Below are 12,775 nucleotides of genomic sequence, written 5' to 3'. Positions count from 1 at the left end.
AATTATTTTGAAAATCTACATATATGTGATCTATGATAATTGAAAGGTAAAGTATGGAGCGTGTTTCAAATAACCGCCATAGGTTCCCTTTAAAACGAGGACTTTTTGTGACATTCTTAAGTCATTACAGTTGGAATGTTGCTTCCCTGACCTCTGTGCTAATATTTTGCAGCCATTCTGCTATGCATTTAAAGGGAAAGAAAGGGGCTTTTAAGTAAAGGTCAAGCCAGCTACCTGAATAGGAAAAAATCATAACACATGCTTTAAATGGCAACTGAATTAAAGTGAACTGGAGATAGTTTTGTATTAGGAACATAGACATTACCTTAAGTACTATGGGAGTTTAAATTTGGGGTGTCTTAGCCTATTTCTCTTCATGGGAAGTGTATTATTTCGTTTTTTACCCAAAAAGAAACACAGGCCTCGAAAGTTTCATTCCTTTGCAGTGGTCCTGAGACTGAGAGAGCTCACAACTGATATGAGACAGACCTTAATTAGCAAACCATTTGCCATTAAAACCGTAGCACATTCAAAGATGTTCCTGACATTTGCAAAAAGCAGAGGAACATAAAAGCCTCAAATCAAGAATATTTCACTGACTATTTCTGACAAGCAGAGTGAATTATCTAGCAAAATGTTAATTGCTTTGGAAAAATATGATATTGTTGCAATGATGATGATGCTGCCTTGGGGCAATTTTCTATGGGGCTTTGAGCAGGGGTCCCAAATAGGGTCGCGACCCCAGAGCTGAGACCTTTCCGACCTGTACCACGGTCATGTTTGGATGGCACAGATGGAATCCAGCTTTGTCTCTGGGCCAGGAGCAAACACTAAACCTCTGTGTCTCTTGTGGAACATAAACTTCAGAGAAATCCAGAGAAAAGTACACAATGCCCTGCATTTCAGAACTACTGCAACCCAGGCAACATAAAATGCTTCAAGAATGCTGGGGAAGAGTTTGTTTTGAGATTCTGTTATGATGAAAACATTTGCAGAACAGTGGTAGAACATATATTACTGTTGCAAGAAATTCCATTAAGAGTCATGAAGTGATGGAGACACATCACATACAAACTTACTTAGTGACATAGAAGTCACCAAGTGTATACATTACTACAACCTCCTGTGAGAGCATAGCACTGAAAAGAGAGTTTCATTGAATAAACCTAAAATTTGCACTTCAGTTTGTAATTCAAAATGTAATATTAGACACAGGGAAGCTGAGTAAACACAAAACACATTTCTTAAATTTGATACATTTTTCATTAAATAAATCAAATAAGAAGTTAAATGTTTTTGTGTTTACTCAGTGTATATATTTTTTTAGCTTTTCCCAAATGAAAGCTTTTAGGTTCAACCAATGGGGGTCACTAGTGAGTAATGAGATGCTGTTATCCCAGCCAACCATTCCGTTCTGTATCACCCTGTGAGGCTGCCAGCCACCATTGGCACTGGCACACTCTGGCTTTGAAAACCAGCATGCGGAGCCCATCCATGCATTAGAACAGAACCTTAAAAGCTTGAGCCACCCAGCAGATCCTCAAATTCTTTTTAACTGGGGTAAGAGATCTTAGCGTGTGATTGAGTCCAGTTCTTGCCATTTTTCAAGGCAGACGGTCATGAAAAAGCTGATATGACCCTGTGGCAAATCAACTGGACATGCTATACATTGTACTAATATTTCAATACAAATATGGCATGGCAATATTTGCAATAATGGAATAAGTTTTCTGCAGCAATCTATAAATCAACCAATGAAATCATGCCTATGGTATTTCATATTTAACAAATCAAACAAAATAAAGAAAATAAACCTAAGAATTGTGGGTTTTTTATTTATTTATTTACTTGCACAAATTGCACAATGCAATTTGAAAAAATGTATTTTAATTTATTGGCTTTGGCTGCTGTGTACGACCTGTTTTCTAAACACTGACTAATCAATCTAAGAGTAATTCATTAAGAGTAATTAATCTCCCGGTTGAGTTGTTGGTTTGTATTAGCCTATACTGAAGGTCATTCAATCCTGCAACTGGTCAGTCATCTGAATCTTGCAGTACTACTGGAAAGGATAACATCAGATTCAATTCAATATATTTTCTGTTTGCTTTATTAACATTTGTTTACATTATAATAAAATAAATTTCAGATGTTGATGTAGATGTTGCATCTTATATAGCCTGTCCCACTGTGTTTGAAACAACAGCAAATATGGTATCGTGTATTGTGCTGGATTTGGCATGTCAGTGATTTTTTTTTTTTTTACTGTGAACAATTCCTTAGTTAATTTTTTACTGAGATGGTTGTGCGTAAAAGGTATCTTGCTTGTCAAGAAACATCCGTTTTCTAAAACTTATTTTACTATATATATATATATATATATATACATGTTAAAAGATAATCATAAAGTGTATTACTGATTTTTTTCTGAAGAAACCTTGTGGCACTCTATAAAAAATTGGTTTTTAGACATAGTTTTTCATTCTGGAATGCTTGCCATTAAATCTAGCTGTCATCAGACATTTAAATTCATACCGTTCATTTAACATAGCAAGGAACCATCTGCCCTCAAGTATGCATTTATCAAAAACTACTTCATACCATAACCAGCTATATGCTTTCACACAACCTAATACGTCAACACAGAGATCCTCTCACAGTCTATGTATGACTTCAGTCTCCCATTATTTGCCCCGAAACCACACTTAATGGAGAGAACACCACAGAGTCTTCCACGTGCAGTACGTTTGTGACCTATCAGAATGTAGCCTCAGGGCTACGACTGCCAGCTGATGGCCACAACGGGAGTGATAAAACAGGTAATCCTGACGTAACTGCGCCATTTTTTCACCGCACACTTGTGGAAAGCTCCTTGGCACCCCATGTTTTAATGGTGTACAGCAGAGAGCTCATGATTGCTTTTCAGAGTCATTGGGGGCAGCAGCTTCTGACCTGGGGGTCGTGAGCCCTCCCCATGAGGGGTCTGCTAGAGAAAAAAAGTATGTCAAAATCAACAAGAAATTGGCTTAACAAGGCAAGCACACTTTGATTTTATTGTTGCTTATAATCCCTTGCAACTATTGCATTTAACTCATTGTGAGAATTTCTGACCATTTTAAATGTGATGTATTTTCTGGCACTTTGTTCTTGGAAGTCATATTAAGGGAAATTTAGTCACTAGTGTTTCATCTTGTTCACTAAATAAAACATATGATGTGTGAAAACAGGGTCATGCAAGGGCTAGGGTCAGGCAGGGAGTTGCCTTCAGGGAATCCCAGTGAATTAGAACGAGAAATGAAATGAACTCCAGCATTCCATGTACAGACAATATCAAAACTCACATAGATCATGAGTCAATGTCAAAATTACATCATGCTTGAGAATGAATAATGGTGAGATTTTGAGGAACATTTCAATTCTCATTCTTGACCTCTTCCTTTGTGGGGCAGTGTCCTAGTTTGGAATCAAGGATCCTAAACTGGGAAGATTTCTGCAATGCAAGTGAACATGTTCAGCATTCTACACATATGCAGCAGGCAAGCAATGTATAGCCTAGGTGAATATACTGTACGATGCTGTGGAAAAGTATTTTCCCACTTCCTGATTCCCTCTATTATTACATATTTGGCACACTGAGTGGTTTCAGATTTTTAGACAAAACGTAATGTTATACAAAGGGAACACGAGTAAACACAAACACATTAAAACAATTATTTAATTATCTTATAATTATAAATTGTTTTTATTTTATTTATTTAATGAAAAGGGTTATCAAACACCCATTTGATAACCCCCCTCAGTTATTCAATCAACCTATTAATAAAATTTAATTGATAATTAGATTCAACTGATTGAAACCATTCAGTGTGACAAATATGCATTAATACAGTGAACCACGAAGGGGGGAAATATTTTTTTGCGGAACTGAAAACTGCTGTTAACTCCAAGCTTCCATAAATGGGTCCCACTTCTTGGTGAGGTCTCTTCTCTACTCAGGCCCCCCAGTGGAACAATGAGCTCACCACAACAGCTAAGACAGCCAAGTCACTGTGCATTGCCCACCACAGATTGAAAGCTTCCCTTTCAAATTATTTTAAGGCTCACCAAAGAGTCTCCCTGGACTGCTTTTCATGCCCCTGTCTTTGCTATGTTTATAGATAGATGATAACATTCCACTGTAATCCCAAGGCCTGTTTAAAACTGTGGTTCCCTACCTCTAGTCTAAAATGATGGCCTGGTGCCTAATATTGACATGTCTACATGAGAAGTTCTTCTTGAGAAACAGAAGCATTCTGCTCTGTGGCACATCAGTCTATTCAGCTGTTTATCCACAATATGCTACATGAGACCGAGCCATAGAGTCAATCACCCTCAACATTTGCTACAATGTGTAAAAATGATTTGCATGCCATAGGCTTAACAACAATGGAAGGAAATCACACTCTACAGCTGTGTTTACACTTCAGGCTTGATTGGCCCACTACCAGTACTTTAGCACTATTCCCCCATATTCATTAGTTGCTTAAAGCAGGATGTCACTAACATCCTCATGCACCTACTTAAGTTGTAGGCTCATGTAATGACTACTTATGACTTATGATATCATTAGGCTGTCTCTGCTCTTCATATAACTTTTTTAGTATTTTCTTATGCATAAGTTTAGTAAGCATAATTACTGTGTGCCTGCTAAATTACTAAATGTAAATTTGACCTCAATATGAGTAAGGCATTTAGGCAAAGTAAGTGCATAGTTATTGAAGAATGGGATTGCCTTGGTGGTCAACAAATTCTTAAAAACGCCTTTAAAGTATCACGCCAACAGCACAGACAATGCCACACAGATCACAGGAATACATACATTTGGAAAACCAGTTGAAGTGTTAAAGCTCTGAATGCACAACTGAAGATTCAATCAGTAGCACACGAGCAGAGTGTGGAGTACTCTTTGTGTAAGGATGGATGTCTAAATGAACAGAGCACATGGATGGCACCATGAGAGACACATGATCTAACATTCTGACAAAGACAACTTTATCATGACTTAGTACATAACATAACCTTATTGTGAAATTATGTGTGTCAGTAAAGAGACCAATAATCTATACATTACATTTTAAGGGAGGAATCCCAAAAGTCAGGCATAGGGTGAAATTTAATACAAAAGCAAAATACGTACTGTGTCCTGCATTTCTACTTTTTATTGTATAATTATTGTTATAATTATCTTGTGCAGCTGAAAGTTGCTCTCTGCCCCCTTCAAAATAAATAAATAATCTATGTAGCGGCATATCTAATACACCCAAGGCTGAAATAAATTAGTTTCAGAAGATAGGGATTATTTGTATTGTACTTCCACATAACCCATAAAAAATAACAATGTTTTTTTTTTCCTTGGCATAACAACATATCGTTCCCTCCCGCCATTTTTCTGTGACAGAGAAGATAATACAAGTGAGACGGGCGCTATCTCTTCCAGACTGATAATAGACCCTTCCTGCGTTTCTAAACACTGTGCCTCATTTACTCTCGGGAACAGGAAATGGTTCTGACCATCGCCCATCGTGCAGCGACACGTAGGAATGCACCATAATTACGAGTGTCGTTTACGGTCCCGGTGAGGATTGAGAAATGTTCCGCTTAACATTAGGAGCCTAAACAAATTCAAGCTCCGCAGAACTCTTCACGTATACCAACTGGGACTCTAAGAGGCACGTGCAACAAAAACATGGATCTAAACTAAATGCGGTATTCCCGATCGTGTCTTTGTTCTGACGGCCCTAAATCTCCTGTTTCCTCTACCCCTGCTTAGAGATAAAGCAAAGTGACTGCATCAAGGACAGAAGAACATTGCTACTGTTATTGGGCCTTTAATAGCACAAAATTACCGCCTAATTGGTGTTCATACTTATTTTTTAAATTCAGGTCAGTTGAAAATATGATTCTGCACATTACTTTAAACATTATTAGAACTACATTTTAATAAAAACTGTACGTGACTCGCATGCTCACATTTTTGCCCCCAGTATCCAGGTCATGACCTTAAAAGGAATGGAAAAAAGGAAACGATCCCCTCTCCCCCCTCCCCAAATTCATAATGATATTGTTTTTATCTTTAAAGAAGCAACTAATTTCAGTTCAGAAGGAATGGCGGTGTGACTAACTTTCCAAATAATTACTTCAATTAAATGATTCAGATCTTGTGTGCAATGCAGTCAGAGCTATCACAGTCCCTGGGGGGCCAGAGTTGCCTATCCATTTCCCTGGCGGCAAAATGCACAGTCACTCGAGAGCTCTCCTCACTGGAAAGATGACTTATTTCAGGAGCAATTGAGATCTTATTGCAGTATATAAAGTAATGTATCCCCCTGAGTCGCCTCTAATCTGTGAATTGATGCTTCAATTCCAAACTTGCATAGCCAGTTTGGCCTATTTATAATCCCACCCTAAAACCCTTACTGCCTGCCCCCCCCCCCCCCTTCCCCCATTTCCCTCACCCCATCTCATCCCAAATAATCCCACAAGATCCCCTTAATCTTAAAATCATTCAGTTCTGCATGTATTGGCAATCAGCTAATACATGCAGAAAAAATGTCCCGGCTTGTGGAGGGGCACATTTTAAGCCAGTTTATACATTTATTGTTTTCAAGGGAAATGGTGATGCCTGGATGCCTGGTGACCCAATGCAACACGGGAGAGAAATCACAGTGTCGTTATCAGCGGCTTTTATTCAGTTTTAGCGAAAGAGAGCAGGAATTGGCCCCCATCTCATCTGAACTCATCAGGGGTGACCACATCATCTAATCCTCTGACTTAGAAACTGCAGCATTTTAAATTATTTATGTTCTCCTCTTTTTTAATGAATACTCATCCTTTCCTTCGACAGGCATAAGCCTAAATTGTGACTGCTTCAGAGCAGTTTTTACATTTTATCAATGCTATATCTTGCTTACCAAATACCATGCCTTGTCTCAAAAGAAAATAATCCCCTTCTCTTTCTTTTTACTGCTTAGAGTTGAATGAAAGGTGCCATCAGAAAATCCCTTTGAATGGTAATTAAAACAGATTCAGTCAGTGTCTAAGCTGTCAACATTTAAACAGCATCAAAGCCCCTATGGGTTATGAGAAAACCCAAGTTACAAAATTAAGTTCCTCATTTTAAAGTTAAACAATGGCAAGTGTGACTTTTCTTCACTGGGGTATGGTTTTCTAGTTTGTAGTAAAGGATTCTTTGGGTTGATTTCTGTAATAGAACTGAACAGAATGCAGCTAACTTCCGAGTATCCTCTGATGAAAACAACTGCAATTCTCTCAGCCTTGCACTTGCCTCTGTCTCTCCCTTTCTATTCAACTCAATGAATATCTTACCTGATTCATCAAATCTAAGCCATGCCAGCCCGATGAGTAAAGCTTGTTTCTTTGCACACTTCCTGGATCCTGATGGAAGCAGAGGAGCGTTCTCCAGTGACGGCGGCAGCGGCAGTTTCAGCGGCAGTCTGAAGCCCAGAGCTCCTCTGGTGCTGATGCGCTTCGGCGACCGTCCCAAAAGCGAGGGGGCCCAACACAAGCGCCGCTGTGTTCCGACGTTCGTACGCGGTGCCACAGCCGGGCACCCTGCCAAACCTGCCCTCCGCCCCCCGCCCCCAGCCCCCCTTCCCCAGGAGGCAAGTGCCGCAAAACCGACAAGCCCTCCCCGTCCCCGAACACAACCCCCTTGTCTTTCACCCTCTTTCATACGCAGCACAAAAGAAACCCCGGCCGAGGAGGCCCCCGAAACACGCCGGGGTCTCCCCAATGTGCCCAGAATACCCCGTCCGGAGGTGGAGGTGGGACGGATGGATGGAGGGATGGAAGGGATGGATGGATAGATGGGGCGGTAGAGGGCGGGGAAGGAAGGATGATGTGCAATTGTGTTGCTAAGAGCACGGTCTCTAGCAGCTGGGATGAAGGGGGATGAATTTTTAATGGGGGGCTTTGAATGTGGGACCTCTCGGCTTTCATTTACATGAGAAGGACGGCGGCTGCTGTGACAGCAGGCCCCGAAAGTGTCCCTGATTATCCTTGCCCAAGATGCATTGTGGCTTTCGTGGGAGCAAGGCCTCATGGGTAACCTATCAGCACCGACAAGTGTGACCCAATTTAGAAAAAACATGGGGGTGGGTACTGGGAAGAACTGTCTGCATGCTGTTGCTGGCTGACCAAATGATTGACAGATATGAGTGACGTAACAACCAGCTCATTTTAATTCATGTGTTGCCAAAGCGGAGTATTATTTGGATAGTTCATGTCCCTTGATTAGGGGTACATACAGAGACCTGAACCTGGCCCTGGTAAATCTATTCGCTATGCTGATCCACCGATTTGAATTTTACATAGATACATGTAAGTGTCTGTCCATTATCTGTTTAGTAAGATGATAGAAAGGTTTGTGAATTTGTGTCACACCTGTCCGGGATGTTAAGGCAATGAACAAGAGCACTCTCTAGACAAAGTGTGAGCAGACAAAGAGGCACCATATTATAGCATAACTGGGGAAAAACTGCCGTTTTCCAGTGGTAAGTCCTCATTACTTCCCAGTAAACATCAGAAAACTATAGCATATATTTTCAGGAAGAAATGTGTAAACAGTGATTAAGGTGTCAGACCTGTGGCCTTGGTGTGGTTTTGAAATCTTGAAGGGCAATCAGCATTGTTTTGGACTGTTTGCACTGCACATGGTGCTGGACAGGAAACCCAGCAGCATTTATGGGTCATACATCAGAAGCCCCAGGGGTAAGGGCATCTGTACTGATGTACCGGTAATATATGTCACGTGGCTAATGTAATCCCCTCAGAAAAATAAATAAGTGTACAGTTATCAGTGCAGTTTGTTTTATGTTTGGCAGCCAAACCGCCCCCATATGGCTTCCCTCATTAAAGACAAATGTTGTCACTTCCCCCGTAAAGACAACTGTTGCCAACTTTCTGTTTTTTTTTTCTCAAGTTATTAAGACAAGACATTCAGGAAGCTTAAATGATATTTATATGTTACTAATTTTATCAGAACCCTTTCTTTTATTTAAAATTGTAATGTATGTTGCAAATATGCCAGAAATAAGCTGTTTAAAATAATCCCTGAATAAATCAAAGGGCAATTTTCAGGCTATGTTCTTTAAGGGATTTACAATACAGAACAATTAGGATCTCCTTGGGTCTGATGAAGTCATGCCCCCTTCAAAATGTATTTTGTTTTATAACCCGGTCTCCTCCTCATCAATTCCTAGTTGCCTAGAAAGCTCAAAATTATACAGCTGTGATCCTGTGTCCATAATTCACTGTATATCTGTCTGTCTCCACGGTGAGATTCATTTTCTAGTTATAGAAAGAGATTTATCTTGCTAGTTGTATGCTTTGCTGCAGCCATCTCACACTAGGGACTTGCTGATGCTATGTCACTTCCAAGTTCTTCCACCTCAATCAAGTTTTAGAGCTGGGCATTGGTAGCACTATTCAGTGTACATTCTGAATAGTAAAAGCAGAGACTCGCTGACGATGACCGTAAGGTTAATGAGAAGAAATGTTTTATCCTATTGTTCTCTTCCTGGCAGCTTTGAGCACTTTACACATGCAATGCTCCACTGATAAAGCCTTTAATTCAGTTAATTTGATTATGCTTTCAGTGATTAGCCGGCTGCTATTTTCAGTAGCTTTGTCCTTTCATTTAGCTTTTACTGTAGGTACTAAAAACATGGCTATTGTCAGCAGTTTAGCAATTCATTATCAGTTCACTTCTATTAATGAAAATGACATCAGTTCGGGTCGGGAAAAGCAGGGATTGATGTACAGTATTTGGGTCATCGCTGAAAAGGTTTGTGCACCCCTGCTATATTATTATAGATCGATCTCCTGGTACACCCTCTCCCGCTTTTAATTTTGTGGAGGGACAATTTGAGCCAGTTTTGTTGAGTCTTACTGCCCTCTCCAATTAATTTCTAATTCATTTCATTTTACACAAGATACAATTATCTTGTATATATTCATTTTCAGTGGCTGTATTTGAAAAACTCATGTTCTGCCCTGACAATCATTAAACATACAATGTAAATAAACTGCTATATACAGTAGCATGTGCAGTAAAGTGGGGAGTGTCTGATCCTGGGAGCCATTAGCATATTCAAATATCAAATTATCTTTTATGTGTGCCCACAGCAACAATCAGCTTCTGCTTCATTAGCACATAATTATAATCAAACCGCTTTGGGAACAAACAGTAAATACAGATTGAAGGTGTGCTAATATGTCTCCCACAGGCTGAAAGCTGATTCTTGGCTTTGGAAAGGACAGTGAAACACAGGCCTATTGTATTCACATATGACCACTGCACCACACAAGAGGTGTACAGCTGAACCGTGAGTTATTATACACAAACTATTATTTTAAAACTAGGATTGTCCACGTGTTTGAAAAATACACAATGTACTGTGTAAGAGGATTCAACACATACATGCCTCTTCTCTGTACGTGTCCTTTTTATAAAACTTTGCATTGCTAACACTACTGATGATGGCCATAATGTACTATCAATGAGATGAACCATCCATGCTGTTTCATATCATTAATTCTCAGTGATGTCCTGTAACCCTCTCTCTCATATAGAGGGGATCTCTCACAGAACAGGAGAAGCTGGGTGTCTGCCATGGTGTCGCCATAGTGATTAAGCTCCTCTTTCATGCCGGGCCCGAAGGTGGAGCTCTTTGTGCTGGCACACCTGGGTCCCGACCTCCGATTGGGTTTCGGGCGATATCATGCAGCGACGACAGTTCACTGGTGGGATGAAGGAGGCTGCTGGGCCTGGTCCCGCCCGTGTCGTCACCTCTCTCCCATCTCCCGTGGGAAACTGGGTACCTTCTGTCCAATTCCCTCCGGTCACCTGACTCCTAGCACCCAGGTTCACCCCCCCACCCCCCTTTGATGTCTGGAGATTTGGGACCCCTGTTCCTTGGGTCCTTTCAACCCGTCCAAGAGGCCTTGCGGTGCCACACCCCAGCAATGGGACAGGGGATGTCTGTGATGGGACAGGCGCACCTGAGAGAGACGTCCCTCTGATGGACCCTTCAAAGACATACCCAGACCCCTCTGATCTGATGGGATCCACTGTTTCGTCCCCTGTGAAAGGCCTCTGGGAATTAATGGAGAAAAGGGGGGGGGAGTCCGTCTGCTCTTTAATCCTGCGCTCCATCGCGGAAAGGCGTCTGCCATCGCCTCTCTGGAGGACGAGAAGAGAGAATTGGAATACCTAGCTGCTATCATCCCATTTGGACTGTATTAAATGGCCCTTTACACCAGGGCTGCCTCATTATACTCATTTCCCCGCAGAGCTGGAACAACACTGGCCCATTATACAGTTTTTCCCTTGTGGGACGGGATCCACTCTGTCTCTGCTTTCCCACTGTAGAGCTGGAACCAGGCTGTCTCATTGTGCCCTGTTTCCGCTCCAGAGCTGGAACCAGCCTGGCTTGTTCACCGCAGGTTTTGTGTAGATTTCCATGATCGATTTCAATGAGCTGACCTGTGTTAGCTTGACCCACTGGCGCTTGCAGTGCTGGCCTGCATACAAATGGCCTGAATCTGTGAGCTGAGTAACCACATGGCTTCTGCAATCCAGCACAGCCCTGGCTCTAGACCTGCAGAGAAAGGAGCAAAGATGCATGCTGTGTCCTTTGTGAGGGAACAGAAGAGCATGGAAATTATGCGATTCTTGCATGCACTGATATTCTGAAAAGGCTGTTCACTTTGTATACAGTCTGAGGGCAATATATACTAAATAGATAACACTCACTGTTTTGTTTGGGAGCACAAGACAACATACCAGTGTGACAGTGTTTATTATTTAAGTTTGGCCTTTGGCTTCTGTGAAATGTATATTTCAAAATATAAATGTAGATAATGAGATTGGCATGCCCCTACAATGAATCAAAAGGACTGAAAAAACGAGGTTGAAAGAAATAAAGAAATCCACAAGGGTTGTATGTCTATGGCAGTTAACGCCTCTTCCCCGCTAAAACTTGGAACTATTCCGCCCTCGTGCGGGAGAACTACAAATATTTTCTCAGTTTTGACAGAAAACCCTGATAATTAAATTATTTTGCTATAATTATTTGCTCAGCCCTGCAACACATGTAGGCCGGTGAATCGTTGTCCGCCTGGTTTACCAAGTATGACGTAATTAGCAGCCATTTAATTTGCAATCACCGGTTTCTTTTGTTTCTCTTAATAGCAACCATTTCTGTTATCTTTGTTACGATTCTTTTTAAATAAAACTGAAATTAGTGTTGAGCTAGTAACAGCTTATACAAGACGGCTGCATGGGAACTTAAATATATATTGTTTAATATTGTTCTGTTGTGTTATAATTATAAACAATGATACATTTCAAACACATAACAAGTAACCGTCGAAGTTAACTCCGTGCCCTACGTGGAAATCGGTCTAACTACAATTTAATGCAAAAATTCGAGAGAGAAATTAATACAGTAGGCCTACATTATGGTATGAATTACATCAAGTCTGAAGTTCCCTATTACATGTGGCAAAATTGCACCAACGTGGTGAAATTAATATATTTTATTTCAAAAATACATTTCATCAGTCACATACTACCCTGATTATTGTTATACTTCTGAGTGTTCATTTTCCTAATAGCCTCCTTATGCATACTTGTCTGTAATGTCTGTAAATCTGTTCACCCGACAGAACTGGTTCGTCCTTACAAATATGTCTTCCCTAGACGTCGGAGCGG

The 12,775-nt window shown here is 40.8% G+C and overlaps 1 protein-coding gene and 1 long non-coding RNA gene across 2 annotated transcripts in view; both read right to left on the bottom strand.

The window, feature by feature from the left end:
* The window catches only part of LOC118214273 (nck-associated protein 5-like), a 195,553-nt gene extending 188,077 nt beyond the window's left edge, over window positions 1–7,476 (bottom strand). Inside the window, exon 1 of the mRNA XM_035394118.1 lies at window positions 7,366–7,476. The gene's annotated coding sequence lies outside the window, so the exon portion shown is untranslated. The remainder of the gene's footprint in view (window positions 1–7,365) is intronic.
* Window positions 7,477–9,540: 2,064 nt separating this feature from the next.
* LOC118214503 lies at window positions 9,541–12,770 on the bottom strand. The gene is made up of 3 exons (XR_004762634.1): window positions 12,694–12,770; window positions 11,546–11,660; window positions 9,541–11,242 (listed from the first exon to the last, which is right to left on the bottom strand). It is a non-coding gene; the product is annotated as an uncharacterized LOC118214503 (long non-coding RNA).
* Between the last annotated feature and the right edge of the window lie 5 nt (window positions 12,771–12,775).

This window comes from Anguilla anguilla, chromosome 15 (genome assembly GCF_013347855.1).
Source record: "Anguilla anguilla isolate fAngAng1 chromosome 15, fAngAng1.pri, whole genome shotgun sequence".
NCBI classification, from domain to species: Eukaryota; Metazoa; Chordata; class Actinopteri; order Anguilliformes; family Anguillidae; genus Anguilla; species Anguilla anguilla.
The sequence above is the reverse complement of the archived record's forward strand: the minus strand, read 5'-3'. Positions and strand labels throughout refer to the sequence as shown.